Genomic DNA, 10643 nt, shown 5'->3' with positions numbered 1-10643 from the left:
ATATTTGTTTAGGTAAAAAAGATATTTTAGAGTAAAAAAAAGAGATATAATAGGTAAAAAAAGAGTTTTAGTAAATAAAAAGAGTGAAAAAGAAAAGTTTTAGGATAACACTTTAAAAACGAGATACGGAAACTCAGTAACCGTGTAAAATGTTACGGCTACTGAGTAGCCGAAAATCGTAAAAGAATACGGCACGTGTGATTTCCCTTCCCTACAAGCAGGATTAGACGTGATCCTCCGTGTAGAGAAGGGGAGAGATATCCCTACTCATGCACGGGTTTGGGAGACCCAAGGATAGCATTTTTGGTTTTTTGAGGGAAACTGAGGGATAGCGGATAGGGAAGGGATAGAGCCCTCCATAGGAAAAAAATCATCATTGAATTTTACAGTGATAACAGTCTTCTAATGGATGAGTTTCTAAGGAAAACAATCGATGAAAGTGAAGATGGATGTACCAATCGTCCAGGAAAATGATACCCTCGATTCTCCGTTACAAGAAGCTTCCTTCCATGCTCCTCTCACAAGGCAAGTAACTAACCATAATACCAATTTCCCCTTCTCTCATTGTTCCTTTTATCTCGGATTTGGTTCTGATAGATTTCAGTTGGATGCAATTTATGTTTTTAGGTATCGTATAAATTTTTTTTTTTTAATTAGTTTTGATATTTTTTTCTTTATCTACGAACTCTAAACCCTGGCTGAAAGATATCACAAACTAAATTTATCTATGTTTTGAATTAGCTTTACTCATCGAGGATTTGTGAAGATCTCCATAGCAAAACTTCCAAAAAAGTCCAACAACTTTCATAGCAGAATCAACAAACTGGAAGCTAAATCCTTTATTCATTGAAATCAGATTCTTTTTTGTTGTTTACCAATAGATAAAGGTATTTGGATTTTCTTCGCTCAAATTTTTAACGTGGCTGTCATCGTCACCTCAATTACCTTTGAATTTGATTTATCTTTTCCCTTAATTTTGTTGGTGCAATTTAGATGTTTGTTTCAAGTTTGATGCCCAATTGTTATTTCTATAACTTTGATTTTTAGTTTATTCGACTCGAATACCTTTTAGTAAGAAATAACAGCACATTCGGATGTGTCAAATGTATTCATTATGCAGATGACAACATCGTCCATTATTGCAACTTCACCAATCAATTAAATCTGTAGTATATCTGAAGAAATGATGAAGTTAATTTCCCTTCAATTAGTTGTGGGTTTCACGAGAGCAGAGGAACATTTAAATTTAGAGTCTTATGTTTTTGTGGAAGTGCCTAAGTGAAATTAATCTTTAATGTTCCATCATCATGAACATCAACCAAGTTCAGTCCATGTTTTTAAGGTTAGGTGTTTTCTCTTTTTGCAAAGAGTTACCTAACTGACCCACCACATCTGTGATTATGATGAATGAGAAACTTGGGGGTATGAGATATTTTTGTTGAGTTTTTTGTGTTCCTTGAACTTCAATTTTATAATGCTTCCGTTTCTTTATTTCGAAACACATGATTTCGTAATAAAATTCATTCTTCCTTACCCAGTATTGATCTCTCGTGCAAAACGCCTCGATTTTTGCTTTATGTGTTTTCTTTTTGCGGTTCTTCCTTGCTTATCTGTTGTATTTCCTTACAAAAGTTCGTTGATTTTTTGCAGTGTTTTAGTTTGTGCTTTTTGAGGCAACTCAGAATCGGGAAGAAGAAGATGATGAAGAGGAATAAAACGAAGAAGGTACACACATAAATAAAAACACTAACTACAACTGTATTATTAAGTGTTTTTTGGTTTAGATTCTTCTTTTTAATTAAACTATATCAGCAGTGTATCTCAAATCAATACTTTCGTATCTTTATATAGAGGTGTTTGTATTTCTTGCAACTGATTTGTGGGCAATGGTTAATCCTGCAAATTGGTACTAGATTTCATCTCGAAACGATGTACAAGATTTTTTCCATCATCTTCATCAACTTGGTGTTTTAATTCACTAACGATTTTCTAGGTCTAGGTTTCAATTCAGATAAGAAACTCCTCTTCTTATTTGTAATTCATTAGCGTGCTATATACTCAGTTAGTGGATTCGAACTGATTGTTTGCAGGTACATAATGTCCAATATTTTGTATTGTTTTAGCAAATTTAGTCGAATTTGCAAATAGGGGTTAGTTTAGTTTGATACGTCGATCCAGTTAGATCGAAATAGTTTAAATTTTCATATGGTTATGTGTCTGATTTGATGGAAAACAAAAGTTGTTAAGGACATATACTTGATGAGTTTCTCACATAAACAGAACAGCTTCAGCTCGCGTCTAAGTATGGTTTTAGCGGGGCTTGATCATGAACCATTCTTTGTCTGCATTGGAATTCTAGCTATTTTGCTTTTTTGTTAATTATAAGATTTCCAAATTTTGACAAGGCTGTTGGATTTGGGTACCGTACTCTTTATGTTAGTTTTGATTCGAAGTTCATATCTTATTAGATTGTAAATCTACTGGTGCTGCTATTTCCGATTGTGCGAGGTCAGTAGCTATCTCACTTGGAATATCAGCTTAAAAATAATCATGCACAGAGTTAGCTGATGGGTAGGTATCTCTAAAATCTAAATCTGAGCTCTGCACATTTTTTTTTATCTTCCCAAGTATCAATCTAACATACTGATTTGGTCGGGGCTAAAGATGGATTTTTTCTCCTGGCAGATCTTGCACATCTGTCCTTATGAGTTGGACCTTCGAGCCTCTTGAGTCCCTGGATGACGTGCTGCTGAGCATTACAGTTGGGACACCTGTTGCAACTTCGAATCCATGAACTGGCTTAATGGATTGATCTCACATAACATATTGAACAAGGAGACTTGAATCAACCTGGTAACTTTTATATGTGGTTAAAATCTTCTCAACTTTGATTAGTGATTGTTCTTAGGATTTAATTGATGAATATTGAAATACATGCGGCATGTTTTTGCAAGACATCGAAATATGCTAATTGTGAAATTATAAGATGTATATTAATATTGATTTGCTTTCATAGGTACCGTCAATTGGCCCACTGGATTTAGTTTTCCTGCTCTCTGGTGATCACTCATTGTGTACCGAATCCCCTCATGGTCGAGGTATATATAAATATTTAAATTTTCAGTTCATTTCGAGTTCAGTGAGTAACTATTACATTTAAATTTGAGATATTTTGTAAAAGGGTCATATGTTTTATGCCTAATTAGGGTCTGGGTCCTAAAACATGCAGTTGATGCGTTAGGGTCGTAGACTACCTTTGACCGTTTGAAAACTTTACCAAAGTGCCTTATTAAATTGTAATATTGCCATTATATCCTAACCATGTTTAACCCCCGTGAAAACTTGAAGCACTGACTAAATATTAAATATTATACCCTTACTAAATAGTTGTGGATGATGAAAATGTGCGTATGGTTAGAGATCTTCTTTATCTTCCATCCCCTCTTTTCAGCCATTACCATACCGTATCCACTCCACTGTAAACCAGAAACACCACTACTGTACTTAGAAACTAGCATATCTTTCTTCAACTGATAAATCTTCAATATGATTATAGATTCATCATCGCGGAGGAAGTAAGTGTGTCTGATATTTCTCAACCGATTCTGCGAACCTTAATAAAAGTCCCTAAATGAAATCCGTAGTTCTGGTAAGGTCCATTTGTGAGAGGATCAGAGGAGTGTTGCGGAGCTTGTAATGATTGGGTAATTTGAGTTACGAAATATGGATTTCCTAAGCTCTTTCATCTCAAACCTGGGAAATTAAAAAACAGTTTAAGTTTTATTTTTGTTTAATTGATAATTGTTAGTGTTTGTGTTGTTATATGCAATCTATATCAATGGGTTTTGTTGAATTGTGGACTAGTTGATTTTCCTAGTTGATTTTAATGGAATAGGCATTTGCCATTTGATTTAGTTTTTTTATGAATTCAGTTGATTAATTGGAACATATGATGGGAGTGACTTTAATTTTTTTAATGTTGTTTTGTTGAATCACTACTTTGTTGATTGATTAAATGAGTTCGGGAAGACTTGTTGATTGATTAATTGAGTTCAGGAAGACGGAAGAAGATAGAAGAGAGCGAAGTGTGGGTTTTAACAATACTCTAACAGTCACCACGAGTCAACCGATGGTCAGGGTGTATCGTATAGAAAAAAATCTGCTAACAGTTTTGTAACAGTCTTCGTTAGTCTACGACCTAAATGCAGCAATTGCATGTTTCACGACCCAGACCCTAATTAGCTACTAAATATACGACCCTTCTACAAAATAACTCAATTTTTTTTTCCCAAATGTTTACAAGGTTACGGCTTCCTCGAATTTTGTATGTTTATATTTTAGGATGTGCTATCTGAAGCTTTAAATTTATAAGGAATCTACGCGCAATTGTTATTTGATAAGCTTTGAATTTATATTAAATCTACATGCAATTGTTATTTCATAAATACTGGAAAAAAAAAATCTCTTATCGTTGTCTGTCTTATAATTTGTGTATTTTATGTATACTAATTTGTGTATTTTATGTATCCAAAAGACTTTTTGCTGCATATTCTTATCAAACTATTCGTACCTTGCCTCCTTTCTTAGTAAGGTATTTTGTTTGGTCTTGAGTGTTCTGCTTTGTATTGCTTTTAGGCATAAGACTTCTTTTGCTGTTGTTGTTTGGAGTATTAAATAGGTACTTTAGCTTTCGAAATATGGGCTTTCAATGTTTACTTATACTTCTGAAATCCGACTGCTCTTTGTCTCATGCTTTTATCTAACTCATATATAGATAGTGATGAGTAAAGATTTGAAACTTGAAGTTCCAAGCCATATGACTCATACACAAATAATACACAATTCATTGATATGGATCTATATTTCGATTGAGGACCATGCTACGACCCATTTCAAAAACTAAATGTACGAAGTTATTTAAAAGACGCCTTTGTATATAATTTTCTTTGATCATTTATTTAACCCATAGACATTGCCCCGACTGAAAAGTTCAAAATTTGGCTGCCAGAAGAAACGGTTGCAGTGTTTTCTTGCAGGTTTTTGCCAAGTCAAGTCAATTACATGGGTTCTCTGCTGGGTCATGTTCTACTGTTGGAACTGGTGGTCATATTTCTAGAGGTGGATATGGTCTTTTATGAAGAAAATATGGTCATGCTGCAATTTCTATTGGATGTCAATGGATGCAACTAATGAATCGTCTGATCTGAACAAAAACGGAGGAAGTCTTGCAAGAAAAGAAAGTTTGCAGGCATGTCTACCTCTTACTTCTGAGTTTCACTCTAGATGTTTAATTTTCACTGCTATGTTGTTGTTTTTTTTTTTGAACTTCGGTGTAGCTAAGACTGCTAAACAGATGAAAAAGAAAAAGGCACGCAACAGTTCCAATGTCAGTTTTCAGTTCACTTGAATATTCTCATTTGTTACTATATTTGTTGATTATTTCACTTCTCGAGAAGGAACACAGAGCTGCAAACTAGCTAGATATCAAGAGAACAGTTTTTGTCTTTCACTTTCTAAAACTGCATATTGTAACTCTGCTTATGTTTGGACAAAGTATGTTGCTAAATGTAAAGGAACTGAATTTTGCAAGAGACTGCCTGGATATGATGACGATAGAGCCACTTAAATAGGAGCAAAGGCTCTGAAAGAGCACGAGAAGGTCATTCTACTTGCCCCATATTGATTTGGTCTTGCAACTGGATCCCCGCTGGAGTGCTACTGAGAGGTATGTTCTTTACTGTTCATTAGAATCTGTCGCCCATACTTTTGGGTCATCGAGAGCAGGCAGAACAATGGGTGCACCTCCATACTGCCAAGTCTCTGAAAATATCTAGCACTTCATTTAAGTCAGGTGATACCACCACCACAACTCACAAGAGATTTACTGAGAATCAGCAACATATATTCCAAGTAATTAGCGATCACTTGATTTCTTATCTCATATAGTTCCTGATACTCCACAAAAGAAGACACGAAAGAATGAGCTGTAGGTTTTGTTTACTTATTTATTTGTTACATAGAAGATCAACTAAGAAAGGGGACATGAAGAAACCATTTGAAGTATCCATTGTATATTTCCTTTACGTGTATATTTCAAATATTACTCGAATCAGAGTTACTTGGTACAATCTTAATTTACATTATCCAAAAGGATTAATTGTAAGTTTATGAAGAACATATACTGTGTTTCTCACCACTTTGTATCTAATACAGTAGAAACTCTATAAATCTTTTGTTTATTAATTAACTTAAGAAGCCGAGCAAAAAAAAAAAGAATTAACTTAAGAATAATAGTTTGATTGCAGACCTATATACCGACGAATGTAAAAAAATACGTCTACGTCGTCTAGCAATGTGATATTGGACCTGCAGATTCAACTTCTAGCAAAATACATATACCATAAATTAATCATAGTATTTTGTAACTTCTACTTGCGTATGTACGTGAGTATATAAATGGTTTCTTATTTTTCATCAAATGATGATAACGGGGACTGGATATCGAATTGTTAATCTAAAATTTTAAAAACCTTAGGCACATGTCAATATCTTGAAACGCCGGATATACATGTTTACGTTGGGAAATATTACATGAGATTGATGAAAGACTAACCAATTCATCCAAAGTTAAGGAGATGATGTCGTCACGAGAGAATAAATTCCTTTGCTATGTGAACCACTTGAGAAACTAAAAGACATTTATGATGACTATAAAGACCGATCATTAATCCGAAAACATATTCAATAGCATATGTACTGAGTGTATAAACCAGTATTGGATGAAAATTAGATAAAGAGTTTTAAAAGACGAATGTATGAGGTGCTTTTCGATACATAAAGAAGTACGAAAAAAAACACAATGTTATTTTTAGATGCGAGAAATAGGCTAATTTATTTTCAGTCGTATATGTATGGTGATAATTATGCTCTCCCCACTAGGAGTCCAAGGAATCCCCAATTAGATGGCAATGTTCTTATGATAATTCTGAAAACTCCTTGGGTGAAAATAATGATATCAGCGACAAGTGTTGTTAAGCATACATGATCTTGAGAGATATCAATCCTTATAGTGTTAAAGTCTCCCTAAATTATAACGTCCATATAGATGTAAGACATTACAGTTTTCCAAGGACTGATGTACTCACAATTATACTACTTGGAGATAGGACTTTAAAATCTTGCTCCTAAATATATTTCAATAAAACTCGAAAGAGGAATAATGGGAATTTCTAGGGCTATCATGCGTAGTATCCTAAAATTTGATGTTCTGCCATTATCTTGCTGTAAGTGAGGTTGGTAACCTGAAAAGAAGCAATGGATTCTCCTATTGAGGCTTAATCCAAATCCATGATGTAGAGATAGCCACTCTAAGCAAAGCATATTTTGAGTTGAATTTTTCTTAGGCCTTCAAAAGTTCAAACACTATGGAATGAGAAAAAATGCTTTTTCTAAGAGACTTATATTCATTAAACGACTTTTATCTACTATCACAGATCAGTTCCTAAGTTCTATGGTTCAGTAAACACTGAATATAGTTAAATTGGGAGTCCACATAAAAAAATTGGTGGCGAACTTTCAACGGAATGAAGCTAACTTATTTTTGAGTTATCCTTTTAGACGGTTTTTAATTTATAATATTTATGAGGAAATAAAAAAAATGAAGGATAAGGAAAAACATATCCATAGCTGCTAATGGGTACCTTTGTTTGGGGTATATCAACCCAAAGGCAAATGTTTTTTTTTTCTTATATTATATTGGTACACTTCCAAAAAATCCGGCACCCCCTATTTGTAATTTTGCTTATCCTTTGTTGTGAAAAATATCCTTATCTTTTGTTGCGAAAAATCATTGAAGTCAACTGGGTACTAAACAAAAACGGAAAATGTAGCAGCGTTACGTTAGGGATGGTTAATTAGTAAACTTTATCACTAAAACTCTATTATCAATTGAAAAAATCAGTGATGTGTCTATTGAATTCTGTTGTATACTCGTATTGTTTAAAATTATATGTAACGGAAAAATGAACAGGAAAAATAAATTCACACATTTATTTAAAAAAATCACGAGAGCAACAAAGGAAAACTTATATTATGATAACCATGACATATATGTCAGTTCCAAATTTTTGCATAACTACTGACCAGTTTCACGGAATTTGAAACTATACTTCAATGATTCCAGTGAAGGATATTATAGAGGATGCGCCTTGCAAATATTCCTCTATACTTCATCATAAATATTAATTATGTGGTAAGTCTTATTACGTAAATAATTAAACCGTCGAGGAGTTGACATGAGTCGAGGAGTTGTATAACCAGTGACGGAGCCAACCCATGGCAAGGGTAGGCAACTGGGATGGTTCCCAATTCCAATTCTTCCTATCCTAAGCCATTTTCTTCACATCGCAAGCCTAATTTTTTCCTTTTGCCTATCCTTAACTGTTTTTGCCTCCCCATAGGCAAATTTATGGCTCCGCCCCTGTGTACAACAAGCACGTCGTACAAAGGAAGCTCTCTCTCAAAAAAAAAAAGATATGGCCTCGCACGAAATACAACCGTGCACTAAATGTTACTATTATCGTGGTTCGGTACGGAGCATGCTTGTTCAATTGATAGCGGTTGGGTTCGATACAGATATGAAAGCAATTTCTCTACCAAACAATTATTGTCGAAAGTTTTGCATCATATGGTTCAAATAAATTTTTTTGTTTTATCAGATGAAGATGACGACGTGGGTAAACAAAACGTTATAAATAAGAACTTTAACATATTTATCTGTATTATCTTAGAAAAATGGATATGCATGGTCTTTGTGTGGGGAAATGCACTGGATTGACGAGAAATTAACCATATCATCCAAGAAAAAATCAACCATTGGAAGAAGTGGTGAGGGAATGGTGCAAATCCCCTCTGTTGCTTGAACCTCCCAGACTTGAGGGATTTATATAAATTAAGGAGATGATAAACTGTCAAGATAATTTTGTATCCACGTGTGAGAGTATGATAATGCTTCAAATGCATTTACCAATCTTGGTTGCAGTCATGATAAAAGATATCTAAAAGGAAATGGTCCATAGTACTTTTCAATACAAGGGAACTTTAACACAGGAGTGGAGCATTATTCAACACATGAGTGGAGCATTAGTACTTGAAGAAGGAAGGTGAAAAACAAGGGGTATAACAACACCACCCAATATTTCGCTTAGCAATCTGTATTGACAAACTCGAATATACTTTTAAGAGAATCAACAAGACTCAATCAATTAAAAGTACATCAACGAGTTTATATCTCTCTCTTGATTTGATTTACTCAAGCAGGAACTGCGAGTTCTAATCAAATGCAAGGAACAACTTGGATGGTACCAAAGACCAATATCCAAGGATCAATCAATGACAATCTACAACCAAAGGTTGGATTACTCTAATTGATGATCTAACGCACAACCTGTATTATTTCAATTATAAATATAAAACAATATAATGAGGAAATTGAAATAACACAGACACCAGAAATATTGTTAACGAGGAAACCACAAATGTAGAAAAATCCCGGGACCTAGTCCAGATTGAACACACACTGTATTAAGCCGCTACAGACACTATCCTACTCCAAGCTCACTTCGGACTAGACTGTAGTTGAACCCCAATCAATCTCCCACTGATCCAAGGTACAGTTATGCTCATACGCCTCTGATCACAGCAGGATATTGCGCACTTGATTCCCTTAGCTGATCTCACCCACAACTAAGAGTTCCTACGACCCAAAATCGCAAGCTTTGACAATAAACAAATCTGTCTCACACAGACAAGTCCATCAAAGGATCAATCTGTCTCCCACAGATAAACCCTAAAGGTTTTGTTCCGTATTTTGATAATAATCAAGGTGAACAGGAACCAATTGATAATCCGGTCTTATATTCCCGAAGAAAAGCCTAGATTAATCAATCACCTCATAACAATCTTAATCGTATGGTAGCCAAACAAGATGTTGTGGAATCACAAACAATGAGACGAAGATGTTTGTGATTACTTTTTATATCTTGCCTATCGGAGATATCAATCTTAAGACAATCAATATGATTGTACTCGTACGATAGAAGATGCAAGATCAGATCACACAACTACGATAAAAGTAGTATCGGTCTGGCTTCACAATCCCAATGAAGTCTTTAAGTCGTTAACCTGGTTTTAGAAGAAGAAAACCAAAGGTTAAAGGAGAATCGACTCTAGCATGCAAACTAGTATCACACATAAGGTGTGGGGATTAGTTTTGCACAATACTAGATGTCTCTTTATATAGTCTTTCAAATCAGGGTTTGCAATCAATGTTAGCTTAGTAACAAAGCATTCAATATTCACCGTTAGATGAAAACTGATTTAGATTCAAGCTAATATTTCTCAACCGTTAGATCGAAAACTTAGCTTGTTACACACACTTGACAATGCAGCTTCTAGGTTTGTTAACCGTACCCAACATATGCACTTGTTGGTTCAACAATAGTTAACCAAAAGGTTAGCATATGAGCATTTCATATCAACCATGTTCTTCTTCACCATAACTAGTTCAAATGACTTCAAATGAACTAGTTAGAGAGTTGTTCAATTGCAAGGAAAATCTTATGTACTACACAAGACACAATTGA

The 10643-nt window shown here is 34.5% G+C and overlaps 1 long non-coding RNA gene across 2 annotated transcripts; it reads left to right on the top strand.

Annotated features, from left to right (window-relative positions):
• Window positions 1–746: 746 nt before the first annotated feature.
• LOC113336898 lies at window positions 747–6193 on the top strand. Of its 2 annotated transcripts, XR_003354043.1 has the most exons (6): window positions 747–887; window positions 1651–1725; window positions 2469–2571; window positions 2686–2853; window positions 3017–3098; window positions 3557–6193. It is a non-coding gene; the product is annotated as an uncharacterized LOC113336898 (long non-coding RNA). The 2 variants fall into 2 exon arrangements; XR_003354042.1 differs by having other exon boundaries at window positions 3017–6193.
• Window positions 6194–10643: the final 4450 nt, after the last annotated feature.

Source organism: Papaver somniferum, unplaced genomic scaffold (genome assembly GCF_003573695.1).
Source record: "Papaver somniferum cultivar HN1 unplaced genomic scaffold, ASM357369v1 unplaced-scaffold_154, whole genome shotgun sequence".
Lineage (NCBI taxonomy): Eukaryota > Viridiplantae > Streptophyta > Magnoliopsida > Ranunculales > Papaveraceae > Papaver > Papaver somniferum.
Note: the sequence above shows the minus strand (reverse complement) of the source record. Positions and strands in the feature narration are given on the sequence as shown.